The sequence below is a fragment of the Simochromis diagramma genome, unplaced genomic scaffold (genome assembly GCF_900408965.1).
Source record: "Simochromis diagramma unplaced genomic scaffold, fSimDia1.1 OVJJ01000320.1, whole genome shotgun sequence".
Taxonomy (NCBI): domain Eukaryota; kingdom Metazoa; phylum Chordata; class Actinopteri; order Cichliformes; family Cichlidae; genus Simochromis; species Simochromis diagramma.
Window position 1 is genome coordinate 9694113 of NW_024386773.1, and position 15743 is coordinate 9709855.

The window sequence follows — 15743 nt, forward strand, 5'->3', positions numbered from 1 at the left end:
GTGGTTTCAACTGCCATACTTTTAGCTACCTATAAAACCATTTATTCACTTTTTTGAAAAGTGAATGAATGGTTAACCATTATTGCTCAGGTTAGGATATCATTAATTTGAATCATGTAAACAGCAAATTTCATTCATATGTGTCGATATCAGGCAGAACACACACAGCTGTCCTCTCCAATAGCAATAAATGAGAGAGGAAGAGAGAGGAATGTCTATCCGAGTGTGGCTTCTTCCTTCAGCACAAAGTCTTTACTGCCAAAATAAGAATGTGGATTATTAGTTCATACAATCACTGCATTGTTTGTGGTAAACATAACTATCCCTGCTACACGCAGGGTATAAACCACGGGCAAAATATGTCTGAAATTCCAGAAACCAATTAAATTTGAGCCACTATACCTCTAAGTGTTAGTGCTATTTTACCAGCAGTTCTTAGGACAACCCTGCCTTCTGGGTAACAGCTGGCCCACATAACATTTGTCAGTGCTGTAACTGAGCCATGAATACTAAAAGTTATTACCCATATGTGTCTGCTATCGCTCTGGTTTCACTCAGCCTCGGTAATAACTGAGATATATCCATCCATCCACTTTCTTTAACTCCTTCTCTTTTTTAAGGTCACAGGGGGCTGAAGTCTGTAATGGAGATCCAGGATTCCTAAAAAAAAAACAACTTTATTTTATTTTTCTTAGCACTACCTCTGAGCACTTTTTTGTTCACTCTGAGAACTATTTAGTGTGTCTTTCTTATATTTTTGTAAACATATTTTTCATATCTACTATTTATATTTTATTCTGGCAAAGTCTGTGTGGAGCACCCAAAATTTAGTTGCACTTGTACAATGACAATAATGGGTATTCTATTCTATTTGTGAAATGTGCTGAATTAGCAGAACGTTTTGAAAATGATAAAGAAATGGTGACCTAAGTTATTAGTGTTAATAAATAAAAAATATATGATATGAACACATGACATTTAAAAGGTTAATTCACCCAAAATCCCCAAACACCTCCGCCCACCGAGACAGAACTTAAACACTCTAAAAGCTAAATAAAGATAAAAAAAGTGCAGAAGGGTAAATGATGCCTATATAAATGCTGACTTAGCAGGGATTTTATTAAATGAAGTAAGCTGGGAATTATACATTTAAAAGCAATAAAAAAAAAAATTGGCATATTTTTTATTCTTCACTAAGTTACATTTTCACTACGTATTCATGCAGAAAATGTACAGGAACTGAAAGGGTTAGAAGCCTGTGTTTCAGGGTACCTTATTCACAGATTTAAAGGTTGTCATTTCACGCTGATTTCCTGTTGTAAGGTATATATTCTTGTCCATTTCAATGCTTTCAAGACAAATTTCAGCCAAATTCATATTGAAATTCTAAAGTTTCTCTTTCTTTCATTTTGAATAAATTACAAAAAGAACTTCAGCACTACTAGAGATATGTCTTCATACCTCCTGTCTTACATAATCTGCACTTCATTTTATCATTTTATATTCAATTCTCTTGTCTAACAAAGCTGAACCAACTGATCAAGATCCAAAGAACAATGTGCTCTCAGCACAGCAGCGAGTGTCTTTAATACTTTTACCTGACCCGGCTCTGTGAAACAACTGATCCGTCGCTTTTTTTTATGATTCTGTTTTTTGGAATCATGTTTAACAGATACGTTGGAGAACAACAGGACTTCATTCACATATCCTTGAAAACATTTAGGGTTGCTTTTTTGCTGGCTGAGAGTCAGATGGCTCATTCTTCACCCGGAACAGCTGGGGTGTTTTTGCCACATGGGGGCAGTATTTGTCAGGGATTTCCAGAGCATTCAGTGGTCGAGGTGCAACAGGCCACCTTCAGCAGCAGATTGTAACCCACCTGCTGCGGCAGCCTCCACTAAATAACATTAACCTTTGGAGGACTTGATGCATTACAAGCAGTGGTACATTTTTCTAAAAATCTGGTCCTAGGGCGCCATACTGCAATTTAGAAGTTATTACATATGGGAAGAGTGTGTTGTTCTCTTTGTCTCTGTCTTTTGCTTTATGTCAGAACTCCCTGAAGCTAGCTGCAGCTGGTAACTGATTACAGATGACTTCTCTCTACATTAAGTCAGCGGCCACTCTGAGCCAATCGGCAGCTGACATTTTACCACTAATGAGAAGCTTCTCTTTTTCTGTGGTTTGCTGCTTTGCTGTGATTAGGAGAAAAAAAAATGCATAACTTGATAAAGTGCTCCATTCCTAACAAGAAACAGTCTCCTTTACCGAGGGGGATGTTGATCTAGTATGTTTGCCAAATATGAATTAATTGATACCCAACAGTATCAGTAAATCACTTTTATTAATCAGTTGTGTGCGCATGTTTGATTGTGTGCACATATATAGCCATGCACATGTGTATGAATGAATGCACAGAAATTTGCAAGTGCATGCAGTTTTTATGTTTGTGTGTGCGCATTTGTGTGTTACTGGCTGTTGTTTTTCTCATCTGCTGAGCTGCACTGCGAGTCATTTATCTCAGTTATCCAGACAGTGTCAGAGCTCCATCTGTGAAAACAGTAAACACACTGACTCACACTCTCTAAGTGACTGCCATTGATACTAGACAAGAGAGGAGTGCAGACACACACACACAAGAACATGGTATGTCTGCTCACACACACACGGATACAGTTACTGTTTGTTTTCATCTCATTACAGTAACAGGAGCATGGCAACCCCAGAGAGAGGTTGGGTAATAGTTGTGTTTTTGGTTTTCCTCCAACACTGGTTGAGGTTGCTGTTCTCCTTTAACTCTGCACATCACCACTGCACACGAAGATATCAGAGGTGCATGCTGTTGATGAAGGGACACCTTGGCTTCTAATCAATAATTTCAAGCACTTTTGCTTTTAATGTTCTGACACTCAGAGGAAGAGGTTAAGTTTAGGTGGAATCCTTAGACTGATTATCAAATTCTATGAATCTCATGCAGTTTTAGGAGTAGTTGCTAATGATAAACATGCTAATGCACATATATTTCAGTAGAAAACAGAGTACAGACTTTGTAAAATATATAATTTAACAGAGCAACATTTGTATTTTACTCCGGAGCTTAAACAAAAAAATAAAAATATATAAGTCAGCTGACTAATAGTAATTTGTTCCCCATGAATCAGTCTTCTATTGACAGATCAGAGGACACAACCCCATATAACTGCTCCAGTATAAACAAGGGTGAAAAGTTAATACAGTAAGACCAGAGCTCATGTAAATATTAAAGAATTTGTCTGCACACGTTAGTGTCTGATAGTGGTCTATCAAACATATCTTTTTCTTTTGCAGGGGGTGGGGTGTGGGGATTATACCAGCATATTTTGTCCAGTTGAGCACCTTTGACTTCACCGTTTACAGTACTCAGCACTGTCTGCGATACATGTGTCAGCGTAGTCCCGACAACCATGGCAAATAAATGCATCCACAGTTTATTTTCACAGGTGAGCAGATGGTGGTGCAAGATCAAGCGCTGTTTTCATGCCAGTTTCCTGTAAAATTAATAAACAATGTTGCATGATATATACAGAAGACTGGCCGATGTAACAATATGAGAACTTTTTATTCCCTAAAAATCTGTACTGAACCCAAAACTGCAAAGTCACTCAGCCAGTACCTTTAAACCCCCAGATCATCAAAAACCCTCTTTTATCAAAGCCACTCAACTGCTCAAAGACACGTACAAGATGTCCCTTGACGTCAGTGTAAACTGCAGTATGTTACAGCCACAGTAAGACAGGTCTAACTCCAAACTCTTCTCATTTTAAACACACCAGATTAGCATCAAGGGGCTTAAAATGACGCTAACACCACAGTGCTGCAAAAGAGTCAGTCCCCATTTGAAAAAGTCTGACTTTACAAAATTGCCAGTCTGTTGCAGGGCTGACACAGAAAGGTTGCACTCAAACTCAGGACCTTCTAGTTATGAGGCAACAGTACGATTCCCTTACCCACTTATGCAATTCAAGATAACAGCGAATCTGGAAGGTATTCCAGCTGTCATATTGCAAGCCGCAGAAAACACCCCAGAAAGGTCTGTCTCAGTGATCTATACATGCAGTTTTGCATAATGAATTTTCTTACATTATTTACATTGTAGTTTTACTGTTTTCAAATTACAGGACTTGTACTTGTTATGAAGTTTTTCCAAAGACTGATTGTGAAGTAGTCAGACTCAAACATCAAGGAAGGTGGTAGGGACGCAGACTACGAAGACATTTCAGATTTTCAGAGGTGAGCAATTTATTTACAGTGAACTTAATTTAATGTGTAACTTAACAAAACTTCTCCCCCAAAGTACCTCAATTAACAACCCTCACCAGGCCATGCCTCTGGTAACACAGCTCACCTCTCCTTTCTCCCCTGAATCTGGCAGAGACTGGCTTTAAATAGGGCCATCAATTTCCCTTCAATTAGCCCAGCCAATACCACTCACTTGAACTGAGGGATCTAAAACTCTACGCAGATGATTAAAAAGACACAAAACCTCTTCACACTTCTAATTGGCACATTTACACAACTAAATGGCTGTATTGACGAAAAGAAAAAGATTCAACAAATCCCTTTAGACCTTGACACAAACAAAAGGAAGCATTTCTATGGACAAAGAAACCCCTCCACTTGGTCCGACCTGCTGATGTCATGTGTGACATCATCAGGGTTTTAAAATGAGGAAATGCTAGGCTGGCGTTTCCCCACTCCTGACCCTCATGAAGACTGAAAAGACAGGACAAAGCAAGTATGGCCAAATGACTTAATCTGTAACATAATAAAATATAAAGAAACATGTAACTGAGTATTTGCCTTAATTTGCAGCATGTTTGATTTGCCCGCAACAGAACGCTTACACAAACAAACCCGGGATAGTGAGTGCAGCGATGTTACTTAACAAATAGCAAATCATAGCAAATAAATAGGAACAGAACAATGTGTATAATGTGCAAAAAAAAAAAAAAGGTCAACACATATGGGACAAATGGAGAGCATTGCAACTGCTCATCCACTTTGTCACGCTGATACATTGCTGTTTTTCTCATTTGTTGGGGTCAGTTTTTGTCTTGTATTCAGTATCTTCTGAGTAGTGTTATGTTCAGTTTCCCTCTTTAACAGGCACACCAAGTTTCTGAAAAATAGGTTACTTTCATCCATCTGTGTGCTTTTTGATATTTCAGAGTCAAATAAAACATGCTTTTTAAACAGTACACTTGTGACTTTATCCTTGGCTGCTTGGTACCTTACAATTAGTAACTCTAGCATCATATCAGTTATATTTCATTCCTACTCCATCTTTTAGACTTCTCATCCTCTCCATTATAGGTCAGACCTAAACAGAAAGTGACCCACATTTTTCACCAAGATCACACAGCTTATGAACAACACATTCAGTTTCCTCTGTACTCTAAATGAGTCAGACTCTGCAGGTTTTACATTGAATGTAAAACCTTATGAATGGTAACAAGAGATTCATCCTCTAATATCAAAATGAGCAGGTGTGCAGAGCCCCAAACTTTAATCAGTCTCCCTTTGTTGCAAAGCACTTTGCTGTGCTGACAGAGTTATTTAGACCCCAACCTGCATGACTGACTTAAAAGTTCCTTGCCAAGTTGCCACAGGTTATGGAGCTCTCTGTGGCATCAAGTCGCACCCTGTAGCCATTACCAATATTATTCACCTTGACAAAGGAAGTTTTGCCTCCGGCTTAGTTCTGACGTGACAGCAAGATCCTTGTTGGGACAGTTTTGATATGCATGAAAACATGTAAACACATCTTCAAGAGACCTTAAAATATGCCCTGCCTTTTCCACCACTTTTTTGATGCTGGAATGAGCTAAGGATATAATCTTTCTTCAATGGGTTCAAAGGAGTTATTTATGGAGTTATAACTCTGCACTCTTTCATTGCCTTTCACTGGTTTGTTTTTCACAGTTTGGGCGATGGGAAAACAAAAAAAGGTCTTTGTTTGCAATAATTTGTTTGCAGGGTTGCCAGGGAAATTTGTCTGCTTTTATGTCATGCTGTTTTTTCTTGCAGTGTCTTTATGGTGTCATGGCATACAGTAGATGGATTTTAAAAGCGTGCACGCTTCAGTGAATAACAGAAGTAATGGAGTCAATCCATCATCCCATAACTGTCTTTCTTCCACTTGTTTTGAAACCTAATGGTTTCTGCAACCCTTCTGAATGTGGATCTAGCAACTTTTTTGATGTCTGCTGATTGGCAGCGCAATAATAGTTTCCAGTACATGACTCTTAATCACTTTTGCCACCATGAGGGCTTGTAGTTTTCCTAGATTTCACAACACTTCACATAGCTATCTAATGGACTGTCATAATGAAAAGTTGACTTTAGCTACAGTTGACAAGAATAAAGGTAAAGCCTGCCTGCAAATTACCTGCAGGGTTTCTAAAAACCACTATATACAGCAATAAAATGTGCACCACTTCCTACTGCTAACTGTAGTAGACTAAAGTACTTTATAATCACTGGTGGCAAAAGTACACACATCCATCCCTTTAGTAAATGTATTGATACTCTAGTATCTGAAGTACAGATCCAACTTTGTACTCAAGTAAAAGTGGAAAAAGTACAGGCTCTGAAAAATACTGAAAGTATAAAAGCAGTTTTTTAGAAGTTTGGGTTTCTTTTTTTTATGCTAACTGAATCTCGTGTCATATTAATATCATAATAAAAGAGAGTGCACGCTTCAATTCAAAATTAATTTACACGACTTGAACACAGCTTTTAAATGGCTCTGTTTCCTGTTGCCTATAATATAGACTAAAGGCCATTTCACATTAAATGCATTGCGAAAAAACAAAACTGAATTCAGAATTTTACAGATCCGATCTTGATTGTAACCTATACGCACACCAAATGTGATGTGCTGTTGCAGAAATTCATCCTCAAAAATGCTCTAAGACAAAAAATGAAGTTGACACGAAGAGATGATGAGCTGGTCCTGATGGTCCTAAACGAGAAAATTAAGAAACAGAGTTCATTCAATTCTCATGAGAAAGCAGCAGCAGGGAGAATAATATGGTTTGATTCCAGGAGCTGAAGCTGTATCACGCTTTCATACATATGAAAGAATATCAGTGGGTTTGAACTCTTGTTAGCCGAACCAGGACCAGGACTGAGGAGGCAGAGAAATAATTTCAGAGAGCCAACTGACCTGGAGCAGCTGTGTGTCTGAGGTAAAAAAAAAAAAACACATGTTTTTTAGAAGTTCAAAAAAATTCCATATCATTTTATATTCCCATATCATTGCACATTCACCACTGGTGCACAATTTGAGCACAGCTGATGCCAAATGGAGGGATCTGATTGATCAGATCTGTTTATTCGAATCTAAAAAAATTGAGATTGGTTTGAAAAAACAAATCCCGCAAACTGTGCGGTGGAAGTACAAGTTCAGTGTGAACGGCTTTATTAAGGATAGGTCAATCCAAAAAACATTTTCACTGCACAAAATGTTCGCACAGATTTTACGCGTCCAGTGTGGAAAGGCCTTTACACCTGCATCTGTTTGAATCTGCCTCCACTCCTGGACAGAAAAAATGGTAAATTCAGGGGTTATAATGGGGTGGGATTTGGCAGGAGGAAAACCCTAAGATTGGTTGTAGTGGTGAGGTGCGGGGAAGAGAATAACTTAAAAATGAATGATATATAAAATATATATAAGGCACCATAATTTGTATTATGTGCTCCATTAGATTTTGTGTACAAGCTTGGATGAGCTGGCCTGTGCTGCAGATCTTTGTGGATTGTGCCAGCTCAATTCAACAAGATAAAAGTAGTTGTTATATAAGCTATGATGTTGGATTTACCACCTCTGCTAGTCTAAAATACTTTATACTAGTCTAAAACTAGTGGAATTCTGCGAGTGAAAAATCTGTATAATTACCTTGACCTCCTAAGACTCGAACTCTTTCATGGCACAGATTTTTTATTTCTCTTTGCTTTTTGGGCTGAAACAAAGAATTATCATTTTACCTGATTTTGCTCTACAAGGGCCAGATATTCACATATGAGGTCATTCGCTTTAAATTTCAATAGAACACTGGCAGTATAATTTCCTCGCAAGAGATATCTGGCTCTTATAGAGCAAAATTTAGTGTTTTAGTCTAGACAACCCAAAATGTGATGTCCAAATATGTGGATGCCGGGTCCTAAGAGGATACGTTCTCTGCCACCTTTGATCTACACTTACACTGACCATGAACACCACAGCTGCTCAGCTGTCCAACATACTGCATTGCTATAAATTTTACAGCAAACTAACCAGTATAGCCTTAACGAAACTGCCTAGTATTTTCATGTAACCACTGAATAACCTGAATTTAGAATAATTTGTTTAACATTATGTTTCACATTGTGAAAAAAATAAGAACTTGAGCAAGAACAAATATATCAAATATATGTGTTCAAATAACTAAAATAAATGAGGACATTACATGTAAGCTTTAAATTGTCAGTTTATCAAATGTGACTCGAAATAAGTGTGGAAATAATCACTCTTCTTCCTCTCCTGACCTGTCTTTCTTACAACTTTCTCCATCTGAATGAGTTATCCTCAGCCTATGCCTAGGAAATACATTAGTTGTAACTTTAGCTGACACAAACTGCATAGTACCACTTTGTCTGTTTGCTGAGCTTATTTGTTGAGCTGTTAGCCAAACAGACATAATGTAGACATAGGCTACCCTACTATTCCAGGGTTAAACAGCCCATTAAACTTTGAGCTCAAACCTCTCTCATACAATACCTTGGTAGGCTACAAACTCAGAACTGCTACCTCTGATTCAGGCTCTATCATTCCTTCTTAGTTTTTTGTCTTTCAGCTCCTTTCCTCTCAGTCTACATTTCTCCCTGCTTATTTATCTTCCCTCCCTTTGTCAGCTCTCCTCCCCTCGCTAACACTTTGTCACATTGCTCTTTCCCACTCACTCCTTTCTCCCCTCACTTATCACTGTGGACACACTCTCCCTCTACCTGTCTCCTCTATCTTTCTTTATCTCCCATCCTCCCTCTTCCTCCCTTCTCTTTTTAACATCTTCCTGCTACATTCATGTTTTAGGCCTCACTGAGACCGTGATCTGCCCCTCACCCGCTCTCTACAATGTTATCCATCATCCTCTATTGGTCTATTCATCACATAGCAAGAACACTATTGGTTCATTTATCAACCAGGCAGCAGTCCGGTAGCTGCAGACAGCAACCAGCACACAGGCTCAGGAATGTATAGGCTCAGAGTTTGGTCCTTAATGCGCGACGGCACTTGAAACTGTGCTGTAAGTATTCAGGAAAATACTTCCTCTACTTCCTCGAGGAGACTATTTTGAAGACTTGTCCGTTGTTCTGCGATTTATAGAAACACAAGAAAAAATACATGGAAATGGAGAATATAAAGCAAAGACAAAATCTGTGCATTTCTAATGGGTTTGTAGCCAGCGTTCCTTTAAAACCATTTCTTACAAGGCTTCAGCAAACAGTAGATGGATCCAGCATCTCTCAGATCCTGTGTAAGGTCTTTGCTGGATTTATTTTCCTATTTCTTAAGGAAATGAATATCAGATGCTGTTCATATACTTTCTGTCACTGCTTGTTTTGTCCTCCACTTTACAAATTTTCTCAAATTTTTTTAAAGACACACTTCACACCCAGCTTTTGACTAATAACTCTTGGAAATCACGTCATTAGTGCAAAAATACTCTTTAATTCCCGTCAAACTGTGTTATATTTAGAGTTTATCATAGATTCAATTAAAAAAGAAACAAATTATGTGTTTTGTTACAAGGTGCTTCTAGCAAAGTACCAAAAAAAGAGCTGGTCCTTTGCCAAGTTGCCTGGTCTGTATAGACTCAACACATCCCTTGAGTTAGGTGCATTATTTTGAATTCATATTCATACTGTTTCATAGGTCAGTATTACATGTTTTTCCAAAGAAACAAGCACACATTGCTCTGAAAATGGGCAGGTACAAGCACTGGACTGAAAATAAGTGATAAAGCAAAGAAAAAATTTGAAAGACCTTCAGAAAGCCTGGAGAGCTATTGCTCAAGAGGAGTTTAAAAAATTACAAGACAGTCTGGCTCCTTGGAAGTAAAATATAGAGAAATGGGGAGTGGCCTGAGACTTTTGCACAGTACTGTAACTTATTATTTATGGCGGTTGTTATGCTGGAGCGTCTGTTTTCTTAGAAGTTCTTAACAGGAATTGTGTATTGAGACACTTGTGACTGATTAGCTTGACAGACATGAATGTGAGTGTAACACTGGGTGGTGTGAATTTATCTGTATTTAAGCCTTGGCTGAGGAAAAGTATTTGTGATTGGCTGCCAGGCATCTGTTGAAATCATAACGGAAAACACCTCAAACACAAGCTGCCATCTAGTTCAACTTGTGAGGTCGAATTTTTGACAAACAGAACTGAACACACACTGTGCTTGGTGCTCGAATAAACGGTTTACGTGTAAAACACTGGTGTATTTATGTAGAATTCAATATTGTTAAAAGCCAGATCTCTATGTTTGTTTTGCATGTAACAAGAAAAATATACGAGAGACACGGACGCTATAAAAGAAAAAAGAGAGAAAAGAAAAGCAGGTAGATAAGGTAAATAATACATGGTAATCATGGGCCTGTAATTATCCTTTGAGAAAATGCTAATGTGACCCAATGGCAATATTAAAATGCTCATGCTTAAAGTGTTCACCTAGTGCATCTCACATCAAGTACCTCCATACTTACACTCACTGTTCTGAAGGCATGAGTGCATTCAGACTAACAAAGTGGGGCTAAGAGGCATGATAGTGTTTTCATGTCTGCTGAGACACTACAGTATAACATACCAACTATACACACACACTTCAGACAGACCTTAAAGGACTAGAAGAGGAATGAATACTCGTCTGTGGTGTCTGCAGCGGTCTGTGTTTATATCCTCAGCAGAGTACGACTCTCTGGATCATTGTATGGATAGAGTACTCACAAAAGGATCACAAAATAATCACACTTCACAATCATGTTTGTCGCCTGCTTAGCTTCATAGTGGAAAAGGAGGGACTACCAATCTATTTCAAGCATGTAGCAGGTATTCATTCATGTGGAATTATTTTAATATGAGGCACAACCTCAAGAATTTTCAGATCTCTACAAATTGCAGCAGCCCATTAAATAGTTGTGATATCTTCAGTGCTTGAAAAGAAGGCAACTGGACTTCTTTAAGTTCAAGAAAACTATTTCAGTTCTAAAACAAATGGCAGACAATACTACCTAGGTGATACTAGCTACCTAGTACACCAGTACGGAAATAGTTTAGTACATTAGTGGTTTTACAAAAGTATTTTGTTGAAGATATTTAGGATGTTAACAAAAACAAAACTTAAGAATTCATTAATTAGATTTAATGTTAACTCCAATGTATACTCTTCACACAGATACATTGACTACAAGTAAATAAATTAAAGTGCATCTGATTCATAACATCCAGAGTGACGTTTGTGGCAGCTGTTGTTTTAGTGGAGACTGTTCACCAATATACACACATGCCAGCCTGCACACGCAGTTACGACCTGGACAGAAAGACGGAACTCTAAATGAGGTACTCCTGCATTCCTCTGGTCACGTATAAATGTTTGCACATGCTCAGACCAAAAACAAACGCACACAGAACTGGCTCTGACACAGAGGTTAAGGGCCACACATCTCTTTATGCATACACACACCGATACGCAATCCAACCAGTTAATATATTTCTATAGTTCTACAAACACTGGGATTCAGGATTTAAACTACTCCAATATTCCATGTGATATTAATTAGAAGGTGAACATTTCTATGCATCTATTAACACCATTTTTCTCAGAGGAGGCATCTGTCTCAGTCTCTGAAAAATCAACTCATTTAACCTGTCTCTTTCTCGCTAGCTAAACCTTCTGCCCCCCAGAGAGCCCAAATGAAAGACGGACAGAGAAATATACACACGCATGTGAATGTATCGATTAGGAAGGCTATTTGTCATCGCCAATGTGTAATTCTTGAAAGTAGTTTTTAATCATCACTACCCACTGAAAAGTTTTTAACCTCCCCGTGACCTCATTCTCGTGACTTTTAATGTTTTCCTTCATTGAAAGCTGTTGCTTAATGGTTCTCCTGAAGGCTGCCAAAATTATTTAACCCCCAGGGTTTACTAAACCCTTTCAAAACCAATTTAATCCTGCCAAATGAATGGATACCGAAGCAAAATCAAGGCAGTTTTACTCATTTTCTGACAATGTTTCAAATAAAAGTCATATGTTTCTGCGATGATTAAATAGTCAACCTGTTAATATTTAACACATTTCAACATTTGGTGATGTCTTAAACCTTAAGGGATCAGCTCCACCAAAAAATGTAGTGTTTTGTATGTTTGTTTTTTTTAAATTTCAAATATTGTATAACAAGACAAAACTGCAAACATGAACACAGTTTTCGCACTCTTAACTAACTGAAGCCTTTCAGTGAACTATCAAATAAATTGGTACTCTCTGTCAGGCCAGACATGTGGCAGCACTTCAGCTATAATTTTGTTCGTATTTAACAAAATAAAAATGCAGACATGTGTGTACACATTAGTTTTTGACTCCTAGTGAAAACAGTTTTCTTTAAAAATAACTCTCACTTAACTAACACAGTCAATCCCTCAACATGTTTGTACTCTCTGCTCATATTGCCTTCATTTTAAATCATTTTATCATTTTAAAGAACTTATTTTAACATTGCACTCCACAACAAACAAGTCCTCCCTAACAAAAAAAAGTAACTTCAAGGGCAAATTGCATTGTATTTCTTCGCCCCACAAGTAGGGTTGATGTGGTCCGCAAGTGGGCTCCAGGCTGCAGGTTTCAGACCTGTGATCTAAGAAATATATGTCTGTATATGTATGTAGCTATGACGTTGTGACAGGTATTTTTTTAAGTGTCAATTAACATCATACCTCTGAGTCCCAAGTATTATAACTGTGCATGAAGGTAAGGTAGCTTTTTGCTTTTAAATAAGTCTATTGTAAGTTTTTTCATTATTAAGAAATAATTTCATATGACCCCCCCACCATCAAACATATACACAAAAACACACCCACACACACACACTGCTCTGTGGAAAGAGAATGTTTTTGTGCTGGTACCAAGGAACATATGTTTAACATGCTTGCCTGCATTTTTTCATGCTGACATTAACAGAAACACAACATTACACACACTGTAACATCACTTTGTCCTCGTCCTGTTGAGTTTTACGATTACAACTACTGTTATAATTTATTATGTACCAAGTTTCATGCAATAGTTGCTTGGATAATGACACACACATTACAAAATCCTAATTGATGTCTCTCTTTTTTTTTAATCAGGTTGTTTTGGAAACTCAGGACATAACTGTGAACAGTTGTCACTGGAAGCTACTTTTGACTGTTAAAATAGTCCCTGTGAAACATGTTGATGCAATTCTTAAGGGCAATAAAAATGTTAATCTGCACCAATATATCTTCTCAAAAACTGTGTCCCCAGTTACTTCAGATAATCCACAGTGGGGTGGAGGCAGAAAGGTCGGCGATGACTGACTCGGTCTTGGAAAAATATAACAAAAACTGTGCAAAGCAACACTGAGCCAGAGTTAAGAGGAAAATCTGCTCCTTTATTATTTAGGTAAACTAACCCTGGAAAAATAATTAGGTTGAGTAATCTGAATACAGTAACATATCTGGGTGAGTACTTGGTCTTGACAAATGGACCAAATGCAGAGTATGTGCATGCCTGACTCCTCCACTATTTCTTTACAGTGAATGAATGTGATGGCATGTCTGCTCCTATATAGATGCCCATATATCAGCCTTTAACCACACGGTTTCCAGTGCTGCGACAGGACACAGCTTAGAGTCTGGTGCCAACGCTGACAAGGGCCTCTTTAGTGCCACGTCCTATCCTGCAGCGCTGCACCTGTTACCATTTCTGTGCATGTTTCTATGTGCGCGCTGAACATGCAACTGAGGAGACATGTGGTGCTCATACACATTCCTTCCGCCCGGCTCATGAATCATTTTGCAGCCACTGACTGGCGATCCTCGGAGAGTGAGGAAGAGGGATGGGAGGGCGAATGAGAAATGTTGGAGGAAACATGTGCAGTATAACAGCCGGGTGTTGTAGTATGTGCAGTATGTGCTCTATCTGCCTATCTGGATGCATGCTGGCTGCTTTGATGCAAGGCATAGTAGGTCCTTACACAGTTGTTGTTATAGAAATTGCTCATCTATGATGTATAAAAAAAGAAAAATCTGATTATGGAGATGTAAGAAATACATGCCCTGCAATATGTTTGAAGCTCCTGTTGTGTGTTCATTGTTGACAATAGATAAACTCCAGCTGGCTGCACTGCTGCCTGACAAGATAATGAACGCTGATAGCATATTATGGAATGCATATTTTTTCTATTCTCCTCAACGTCTAATTCTCTTTTCCCAATTTCATTTGGAAAAATATTCAAAAACAAGATTTCACAACACTAAACAGAAAATTCATCCTGATAGTAATGGTTATTTTTGAACTGTTTGAGGTTGCTTGAACCATTTCATACTACAAGGCCAAAATACTAAATCACATGATCTGTTTCTGTTGCCTGCTTACAAATTGATTAATGTCTCTGGCTGCATTTCTAATACTTTTGCTATGAAAATACACATTTTCTAAGATTAAGAAGCAGCAGAAGGTATTAACCAAAGCACATTTTCCTTTGCTTAAATTTGGTTATTATCTGTGTGATAAAACAGAAAAATTCAGATGAGCACTTTTAACCACTCCTAGGTACCCAATACCCAAACACACCTGATCCACAACCTGATAAATGCGTATAAAAAAGAACAGTTGCCTACTATTTATTTATTTATTTACTTTTGTTTTGTTTCAGGCCTATAGTAAAAACATGTATTATTCCCAACAGTGAAAGGGGAACGTTTAAATTATTTACAACTCTGAACATTTAGGTTATGTGTTTCCTAATAAAAACTGTGCTACGTCTATCTTCCATCAACCCAGACTTTCCTCCTGGGGTCTGACATGCCCTGGGACACAATGTTAAATTCCACATGGCGGAGCTACCTGGCTGAGCTATCATTGGATCACATGCCTGACAGGACTGGAGGCGCAGGGGGCTGGAAGGAGACAAAGAGCAACTGTAGGGCTGATTAGGAAAGTGCTGGAGACAGACAGGTCAGCAAGACGCTCCCTGTCAGACACAAAAAGGTTAAAGACAAATTGACAAAAGGTCAAATCAACATCTATGGGAAGCATTACATATTGAATCCTTCTTTTTTTTTTCTTTTTTTTAACTTTAATTTTTAAACTACAAACTGTAATGGATATTTGAGCAAGAGAATTTATAGTACAAGATTAAGATCATGTAAAGTGGCTCATTTGCAAGTGCCCATCCAGCTGCACTAGAAAAATGGTGGAAAAACCTACAGAAGGTGACATCTACACAATACCTGTTTTCTCTAGTTTTTTAAACATGGCTTCATAAAGACTTATTCTTCTTTTTATGGATGATCAATAATACACTGTACACTGAAAACGTTGTTGCCTAGTTTATAATGCTACCAGTGTATTCTAATAAGTTAACTAGTTTAGCTGCTAACTGAAAAACTCAGAGCAAAAAGTAAAAAAAAAAAATGCATTG